Here is a 9,329-nt window from a genome sequence, read left to right as displayed (position 1 = left end):
GACAATTATAGTAAATGTAGAAACATACAATTCTAAATCCATAGGGATTATAGATCTATAGAGACCCGAATAGGAAATATAGTAGATAAGTGGGAAAGACTTCCCTCCTAGTCAAGGTCGCCGGAGAAGATCACCAAAAAGCTCTTCAAGGCCCAAGATTCCACTCTGTTCTTCAATACGCCTTCTTTTCCTCCACACCCTCCTTTATATTTGATTGATCTATAGCATAACCTCCTCCCTCTCTTCTACCAATCAGAACATTCATAAATCCACGTGGCCGGGTGTATGATAACCCGTGAGCCTGCACCTTCTCTTCCGAATCCTTCCACTTTTTCGTCCCCCCAATGAGAGATCAATAGCTTCACACGTGCCTCCATTCATTTTAACCTTTGCTGAGTCATCAAGCATCCTCCCTTGCACGTGATTAACCACCACTTGATTGAACTTTGGCACCAAATGCTTCCCCGCCATTTCTCCTTTCATTACAATGTTCCCAGAAAATAAGAATGAGAAGGAATGAAATAGGGGATGTAGTTAGAGTAGGAAGAAAAGTTGTGTTTGATTAGGAGAGCAGCAAAAGAGTAGTGTTTTTTGAGAATGAGAAAAGAAAATAAAAATAAAAATAATGAATTGACTTTTGTGTGTGTGTATATATATATATATATATATATATGATAGTGAGTTATAGTAAATTATATAATATATAATTGTGGTTTATATATTTTTATAAAATAATAATAATAATAATTTTTATGAATAAAAATAGTTTAGATGTTGTTATTTTATTTATTATAATTAATTATTTAAACTAAATAAATCACTTCATTATTATTATAATTATTTCTTGCTGCATTAAATGAATTTGAAAAAAAAAATATGTGAAAAAAATGAAATCTTCTGGATGTAAATTTAAAGTAAATAATTAACAAGCATATTTTACATGGGATGCATCACATGTGGTTGTGAGAGATTTAGCGAAGCAGAGTAAAAAGATTTTTATAATGTGGTAAAACTGTTAATTTAAATTTAAATATTGGGATTTTTTTCTCAAATTTCAGAGCAATGAAATTCAACCTAGTGAGTGATTGCTGGTCAATACCCTCACTATTTCCTGTGAAATGAGGAGTTACACGTCACTAAAACAACCAGCCCACATTGATAGAGCTGCCATCCCAAAGTTACGATCCCGAGGCATATAACTTCATGATTTCGTCAACCTTCTTTTGATCATATACTTGACACCATTCTAAATCATTTTTGCTTCATCTTTGCAAGTAAGTTGGTACATTGCTAATACTGGTTCAACTGATTTTACCTCTGCCTCAATAGTTTCTGTATCTCCGGCAGAATGAGTTCTGGTTGCGTGTTATCAAAATCAAACCTGATTTGTCATATTTGCTTAGCATCTCACCAATCTAAGATTTCCTTGCTTTAGGAAGAAGTGAGATCTGTTATTCAACTTAGAAGTCAACTATTGGTAAATTTGGGCCAGTTCATTTGGAGAAGTGCACGAAAAGTGAGGAAAATGGGCTGATTTCTCCCACTTTATATGTTCATTTGTCTTGAAGTGGAGGAAGTGATACTTTTCTACTTCTATCTGAAGTGCCCACTTCGCCATTTATTCACTGAAGTGGGGGAAAGTAAAACAATCTATAAAAATTTACTTCCTCTCACTTTCAAAGTTTTTAACTCATGGAGCTTTACATAATACCTCAATTTTCCATTTATATTTTTACTTACAAATAAATATCAGAAGCGCTGAAAGTGATATCAATTCCTCCCACTTCAAATCACCCTCCCAAAATACAGTTGACTGCTGTGCTGAAGGCGAAGAGAGGTTGCTTGTTGCTGAATATATGCCCAATGATACTGTTGCTAATCACCTTTTTCATTGGAAGCTTATTCTTAATCTGACAATTGATTATCTTTTGTATGCTGCCACAGTGTTACCAATTTGGATTTTATTCAGTGTTAGCAGAACCGTTGTTCGAAGCAGAAGTTATTGGCAGATTCTAGATTAAACACTACTAGCAATTAATTTTTTTTGGTCTGTCTATTGTGTTAAATATTGACTTGATATCCTTGTGATGAAGCCAAAATCTTGATCTCTTTTAATCCAACGGTCTAGATTGCTCTATTGTTTATATAGGGTTATGTTTGTTGGGTGTTGTGTAATGAGAGAAAGAGAGAAAAAATAGAGAGGGTAAGTTCTCTTGTATTTGGAGAGTGAAAAAGAGTGGTGTAGAGGAGAGCTCTTGTTCTGGCTGATCTCATTAAAGCAGTAAGACCCTTTGTTTTTGAGGTAAAGGCTAGTTCTTGGAGCTTGTAATCCTCTCTGTGGTTTTTATGCCTATTTTTTTATACTCTTGTACTCTTGTTATCCCCACTGATATAGTGAAGCATTGTTCTCCCATGGGACGTGAGGCTGTTTCAAACTCGAACCACGTTAAATTGAGTGTCTCTTACTTTATTCTCGTGAGATTGGTTAGTATGTTATCCTCGCATGCTTCATTCATTGTGTGATTCATAGGTATTGTGATATCTGCACCTAGAGTGTTCGACGAATTGCCACACTAGTTCCGCGCTTTCTCACACGCAACATATTGTATAAAGTCCAAGTTGCATGAAGGTTGTGTATAATGATTTGAACTCTTGAATCCTATAGGGGAAGCACAACCTATGAAATGGCCTATGAGATTGAGGGTGGTACTTTAGCTCGCCCAAGCTCTAGAATATTGCACCAACAAGGGCCGTGCACTTTATCAAGATCTTAATGGTTATAGAGTTTTGTTTGATGATGTAAGTAGAATATTATTTCTTTACTTGTTCATATGTTTTTTTTCTTGTTTCCTTTGACTCCCTGGACTTGTATATTTTTGTTCTTTCTTGAATTTGAGCTAGAATCTTGCAGGAATGTAACCCTAGACTCTCATGCTTTGGTTTAATGAAGAATAGCCATGATGGCGAAAAGTTATAGCACAAATTTGGCATTCACTCCTCCAGAATATTTGAGAACTGGTATCTTCCTCATTTGCTTCTCACTTTTGTCTTACGTTAGATTAGAGCATGGCATCTTCATGTCTCTTAATTTCTTAGTTTCTACTTTGACTGCATTTGTGTAATAATTTCAAGCTTTACTCTAGTTTGGCATCAAGCAAGTGAGCAAATTTCTAATGTCATTGATTATCTCTTCAAGTTCAATTTGTCCCTCTTGCAACATGTGATACTCTAGATTCACACTTCTGCTTAATTTGTGGTAAAGAACAGGATTCTTATAATCCTTGATTCTCTATTTTGTAAAATCCTGTCACAATTCAAGGTAAAGAAACTTATGAGTTAGATTCATTGGTCAATAATTTCGATAATCCTTTAATGCATGGGCGAAAGTATACTATTAGAAAATTGATAAATGTGTTTTATTGTATGATTTTATTTCAGTAATGGAATGCAACGTAGAATCTCCTATGACTTCTGGTTCTTTCTTAGAGTTCATTAATGCTGAACCCGTAGAAGTTTGAAACTCCGAATATCTACAAGTCAGACCTCTAAAGCCTATATTTATTTTCCATGAAGTAACAAATTTCTTGTTATATTCATGCAATCTCATATGTCTTTTGCATTCTTTCCATGATCTACAATCACCGATCTGCTACAACTGAGTTTAGTTATCTTTATACAGACTTTTTTGTTCATGCATTTTGACCATTTTCTTATGCCAGTTTTCTTGTGTTTGATTTGTAGGTAGAGTTACACCAGAAAGTGTGATATATAGCTTTGGCACATTGCTTGTTGATATTCAATTTGTCATGTAAGTAATCAATTTGTCCTGCATTCCTTGATAAATGGAGTGGTGAAAGATGCCTGAAATGAGATATAATAACAAATTTGGATTGTATATTTATCTTCTGATTGAAATACTCCTATTTTCTCGTAAAATTGCCTTAGGAATAGGACCTTGCTTAACTAGAGGATAGAGCTACTGATTTTGAGCTGAAAATTTGATTAATGCTGGGAATTCACAATTGGTCTTGGAACTATACCCAAATGTGCTTTTGGACCCTGAACCTGAAAAATGATCTCTTTGGTCCTGAACTTCCTGAGAATGTTCAGCTTCGTCCTCCAATTACAAAAGCATGTTGAGTTTGGTCCTTGAATTACATGAGTATGTTCTTCTTTGTCCCTAACAACAAATATGTTCTCTTTGGTCTCTAAGCGATAGAAATAAATTTATTTTGGTCCCTAGATGACATAAGTATGTCCATTTTGGTTCTTAAGCTACACTAAGTTAAAACTTTAAATAATTCATCAGATGGACAAACTGCCATACCATCATTGATGTGAAATGAAAAAGATCAAAGGGAATATTTTCCATATAGTTCAAGATCAAAATGAACATTTGGGTATAGTTTGGGGGCCAATCTTGGATTTTCACCTTTATTTATTTATTTTTTGTTGTTATTGTTGTGTTCTTGAAAATCTAATTGGTACCACCCCTGTAATAGAAGAGTTAATATTTGATTTTCCAGCTCCTAGTTAGAGGTCAAGGTTCGACACTGTGGCTTGTCCACATTTCTACCAAAAATTGTAAGAAAAATTATAATTGTTGTCGTGAGCTTCGCCTTCTACATAAGTATGAATTTAGTAGAAGTGGATATGACAAATTCTTTTAGTTAGCATGATTATGCCTAATTAAGCTTATCTGGTTCTTGCTAGAACAGCTTATATTTTTAAGTTGCATTGCTTGCTTAGTCCGATTTAATAAGAAATATAATTATATATATTGATCATTTTTTTCTTATTTGCGTCAAATTTGTTTGTTTTGTTTCTTGTCTAGGCCCTTGACTTGATAAGGGATTGAAATTTTCATATGCTGACAGATTCATGTTTGGAAGGGCAATTCTCTAATGAGGATGGGACAGAATTAGTGCGCTTGGCTTCTAGGAATGTTAAATGAATTAAGCTACAGAAGCATTGAAAGATGGTTCATCTTTAGAATCCAAAAAGAACTGAGAATTCCCACAACACTTAAGAAATCATAAAGAACCAAGGATGTGAGATTGATGCAAAGTTCAGAAGTCCAAAACTGGTGATAATTTACCTTCTGTAATTACAAAAATTATTCAAGTTCTACTAGCTTCGATCAAAAGGAAGAAAGAATGGGCTTGTGAACAAATGAAATGCTCATGGAATCTTGGTATTGAGCTGTTTTCAATCTTTTGAAAAATGTTGTTAAAAAAAAAGCCTTCTTCAAGATGCTTCCAACACATGTTGAGAAGCAATATATATATATATATATATATTAAAATGTGAGTCTGATTTTGAATTCTCTTGGGATTGGCAAGAAAGAAAAAAAGGAAAACAGGATACTACCAGCAAAAGTGTTTGATCTTGAGATGGAAACATGTAATGTATTTGTGCAGAGTCTTTGCTGATAAAACATGTGATTCATGTACAGCTATGGATGATTCAAATTGGTCTCTCTGTACTTTTTTGTGTGGTTGGTGGGTTGTTTTTGTCTTAATATACTAAACATGAGAAAAATGAATGATTGTTCTACAATTCTCTCTTGATGCACTGACTGGTCATCTCATGCATTAAATTTCTAAGGACTCTGCCTTTGATTTCTTGGTGGTTGATTGGATTTATCCAGATGTGTTCCTTGTTACTTTGTGTATTGAATCATTGAGTGGAATGCACTAGGACGCCAACTTCATTGCTTGGTTGGTTGCTTGAATTGAATGAACTGTGGACCTTATCTTTTATGTTTTTTTTTTGGAAAAGGGAAATCTTAGATTGGATTAAATCATCTTAAAATTTAATGCATGCACTAGATTAGGAGGAGGTTCAAACCACTCCTTACTTATATTACATAAGGATCCTTTCTTGGCTAATCGGTGTGCTGCATTGTTTGCTATTCTTCAAATAATACTTAGCTTGGTATTCGCAAATGATCGAAGAAGCACAGAGCAGTCTTGCTCTACAATAGCTTTCAATGAACCTTGAGATGTCCTGGTGGACTTAATGCCCTTGTGGACCTTATCTTTTACGTTTCAAGTTCAAATAAACAACAAACAATAGTTTTTGAGTTGGCTTCTCATAGTTTATTAATTTTAAATTTTTAACAGAACTACTCCTCTAAATTGTAGATGTTGTTAGACAATGAAATATTAGTTAGATGCTTTTTTAATCTACTAATTTTTATTTTGAATAAAATGAGTAAATCATAAACAACACATTAAGGGAAAAATAAAATTCAGCATCAAAGATCTGTTACATAGCGACCCACTACCCTAACTTCTCCATAACTGCAGTTGTGGGGAAGGTTTGGTAAGGGTATATGAAGCTAGAGAGAATGCGTCTCACAACCGATGTGGGACTATGGACCAGGTTAACCACTGCGTCCCAACAAGATCAACCTCAGAAAACAATCTTTGAGAAGAAATCTTTCAACAAGTGGTAGCACAATGCTAAAAGATACTGGTCTGCTATAACAAAAGATACTTTTACCAATAGGAACCTTCCAACCATAACAAAAGATACTTTTACCAATAAGAACCTTCCAACCATAATGAAAGATACGATACCATTTTAATATTTTTGCTACAATTTTATTTTATTTTTTTTTCTTTTTGTTTAACTTGTATATGATTTCACATGGAAAATAATAGTTGGATAATTGAGTCTTCTTTTCTAAATCCTGTGCAAATAATTTTTATGTCATTTTATGATAAATCAAAAACAAAAGTGATAGAATACCTTATTTAGTTCTTGTAATTTACACAATCTACCTCTTTAATCCCTATATTTTAATTTGTCCTCAATAGGTCTCTCTATTGTTGAAATCGGGCAAATTAGGTCAAGCCCCTCACGGCCATTCGTTGCTCTGTCTATTTGTGTGATAATGTGGTATTTTTACCGATTAAATATTAATTAAAAAAATTATTTTTTATATTTTGGCTTCTTTTCTAAATAAATGGGTTCGAGATCCAAACCCTGTAACCCTCTTTCCCTTCTTCTTTGCTCCATCTTTTTTCCTCCAACCCTAGCCCACCAATCTCTGGCGAAGTGCAGCCGACCATTGCCATAGAAGTGCATATAATCTGCACTACGAGTCATTGTTCATTATGGTGCCTCAACTAAACAACCTCATCCATTTTAATCCTTTTTATCCATCACCTTGATTGACTACATTCAATTAACATTGCGGTGTTTGTTTATACGAATGTAGTGCACTGTGAGTGCATATGAGAGATGAAAACTAACAGCTACAACTGGATGAGGGACTAAGTTGTTATAATACTCCCTTCATTCTAAAAGACAAGTTGTTTTAAGAGAAAAAAATTATTCCAAAATAGTTATCGTTTTATAATATTAAAGCAATATTTATTCTTTCTTTCAAATTTACCCATCTTCGATTTCCTAAGTTATATAAATAAAGAGAGTAATATTGATAGTACGGATGAGACGACAAAAAATGGCGGTGAAGGCACTGGACCTAATTTGCCACGGATTTAGTTTGCCGGATCTCAATAATAGATGAACATCTCGAGGGATAAATTAAAAATACTGAGGGAATCGAAAGGGCAGTTGTGTAAAAAACAATGACTAAATAGGGTATTTTACCTAAACCTTTCAATTGTTGTCTCAGTTTTGTTTTTCTGTATTCTTTGCATCTAGTGAATGTCTATCTTGTCACTATTTTTCTATAGTTGCTTATGTGACTTTTTTGTTCTATCTTTTATTTTAATAACACAATCACATACCATGTTCAATGAAAAATGATTTATCCACCTTTTTTCATAAATTATACTAGCGAGGGTCACAGATTTTAGACCCATCAGTCTCATCAATTCCACTTGTAAAATCATTTCCAAAATTCTTGCTTCAAGATTGAGTCAGAAAATTGGGGAATTAGTTGACATATCACAATCCGGATTCATTAAGGGTAGATGCATTCTTTGATAACATTATTCTTTGCCCGGGAAGTGATCTTTAATCTTCAAAAAAAGAAATTACTTGGCTTTGCTTTAAAGGTTGATTTTGCTAAAGCTTTTAATTCATTAGACTGGAACTTTCTTCTTGAAATTCTTGAAGCTAGAGGTTTTGGCAACTGCTGGATTTCTTGGATACACACCATTCTCAATACTACCAAAACACAAATTCTCATTAATGGAACACCTCAGGTGTATATCCGATGCAAAAGAGGATTAAGACAAGGTGACCCCCTTTCTCCCCTCCTTTTCGCCTTAGCGGTTGATACCCTCAGTGCTATGTTCTACCATGCTATTAATTCTGAAGTTTTAGTTGGAGTTCAGCTCAACCACTCAAACAACATATGTCAATTACAATATGCAGATGATTTAATTATTTTTTCTGCTGGTGGACATGATGATCCCAAAATCATTAAATTATTTCTTTATCTCTTTGAAGGTTGTTCTGGTCTTTCAATTAATTTTTCAAAGAGCTGTCTTTACTCCACAAATTTTGGTTACCAACCTCACTCATCTTGATCTAGAATTCTCAATTACAATAGGGATTGTCTACCCATTACATACAGGTGTTTCCCTCTCGGTAGGCGTCCTGGGCGACAAGATTGGACAAGGTTAATTGATACGATCGCGATGAGGCTTTCGTGGCTGGAAAGCAATTTACCTTTCCACAGGGGTCGACTTACCCTTATCAATTCAGTACTTTCATCACTTCCGATTGTCTTTGGATATCATTATTTAAACTTCTGCTTGGAGTCGATTCATGAGATTGATAAAAATCGGGAAGAGATTTTTCTTTGGAAGGGGCCGGGATCCGGGATCTTAGGGGAATTAGATTAATTGCTTGGAAAAGAATCATCGACCACAGTAACATGGGTGGTTGGAGAATTTTTGGAGTTCTGGTCTTGACAGCAGCGTTCTTTCGGGTAAGTGGTGGTGTAAAATCACAACAAAGTCGGTTTCCTGTTGGACCAAGATAATCAATGCCAACTACACGATTAGAGAATCGCCTGGCATTTTATATCATCAACCACCTAGAAATAAGTCTTTCTTCTGGTTGGGAATTAATGCCATTCTACCCTCATTTCGATCCTTTATAACCAAATTAATTGGGAATGGTAATAATACACTTTTTTGGTTTGATAGATGGTTAGAGGGTCTATCTCCAAAAGATCGTTGGTCATCACTTTTTTGGACTGTTCTTTTTCTTGGATTACAGTAAGACAATTTATTCATATTCTTAATTCCAGTGGTAATCCATTCAGAACAACCTCCACAGACGATTTTGTCATAATTCAAAATTATATTCCAAATTGTCCCAATGACCAAGAGGATTCCTTT

The 9,329-nt window shown here is 34.5% G+C and overlaps 1 pseudogene; it reads left to right on the top strand.

Annotated features, from left to right (window-relative positions):
• The first annotated feature begins 1,118 nt into the window (after positions 1-1,118).
• Positions 1,119-5,238, top strand: LOC120271776 (annotated as a pseudogene).
• Positions 5,239-9,329: the final 4,091 nt, after the last annotated feature.

Source organism: Dioscorea cayenensis, chromosome 11 (assembly GCF_009730915.1).
Source record: "Dioscorea cayenensis subsp. rotundata cultivar TDr96_F1 chromosome 11, TDr96_F1_v2_PseudoChromosome.rev07_lg8_w22 25.fasta, whole genome shotgun sequence".
In the NCBI taxonomy this organism is placed as follows: domain Eukaryota; kingdom Viridiplantae; phylum Streptophyta; class Magnoliopsida; order Dioscoreales; family Dioscoreaceae; genus Dioscorea; species Dioscorea cayenensis.
The sequence above is the reverse complement of the archived record's forward strand: the minus strand, read 5'-3'. Positions and strand labels throughout refer to the sequence as shown.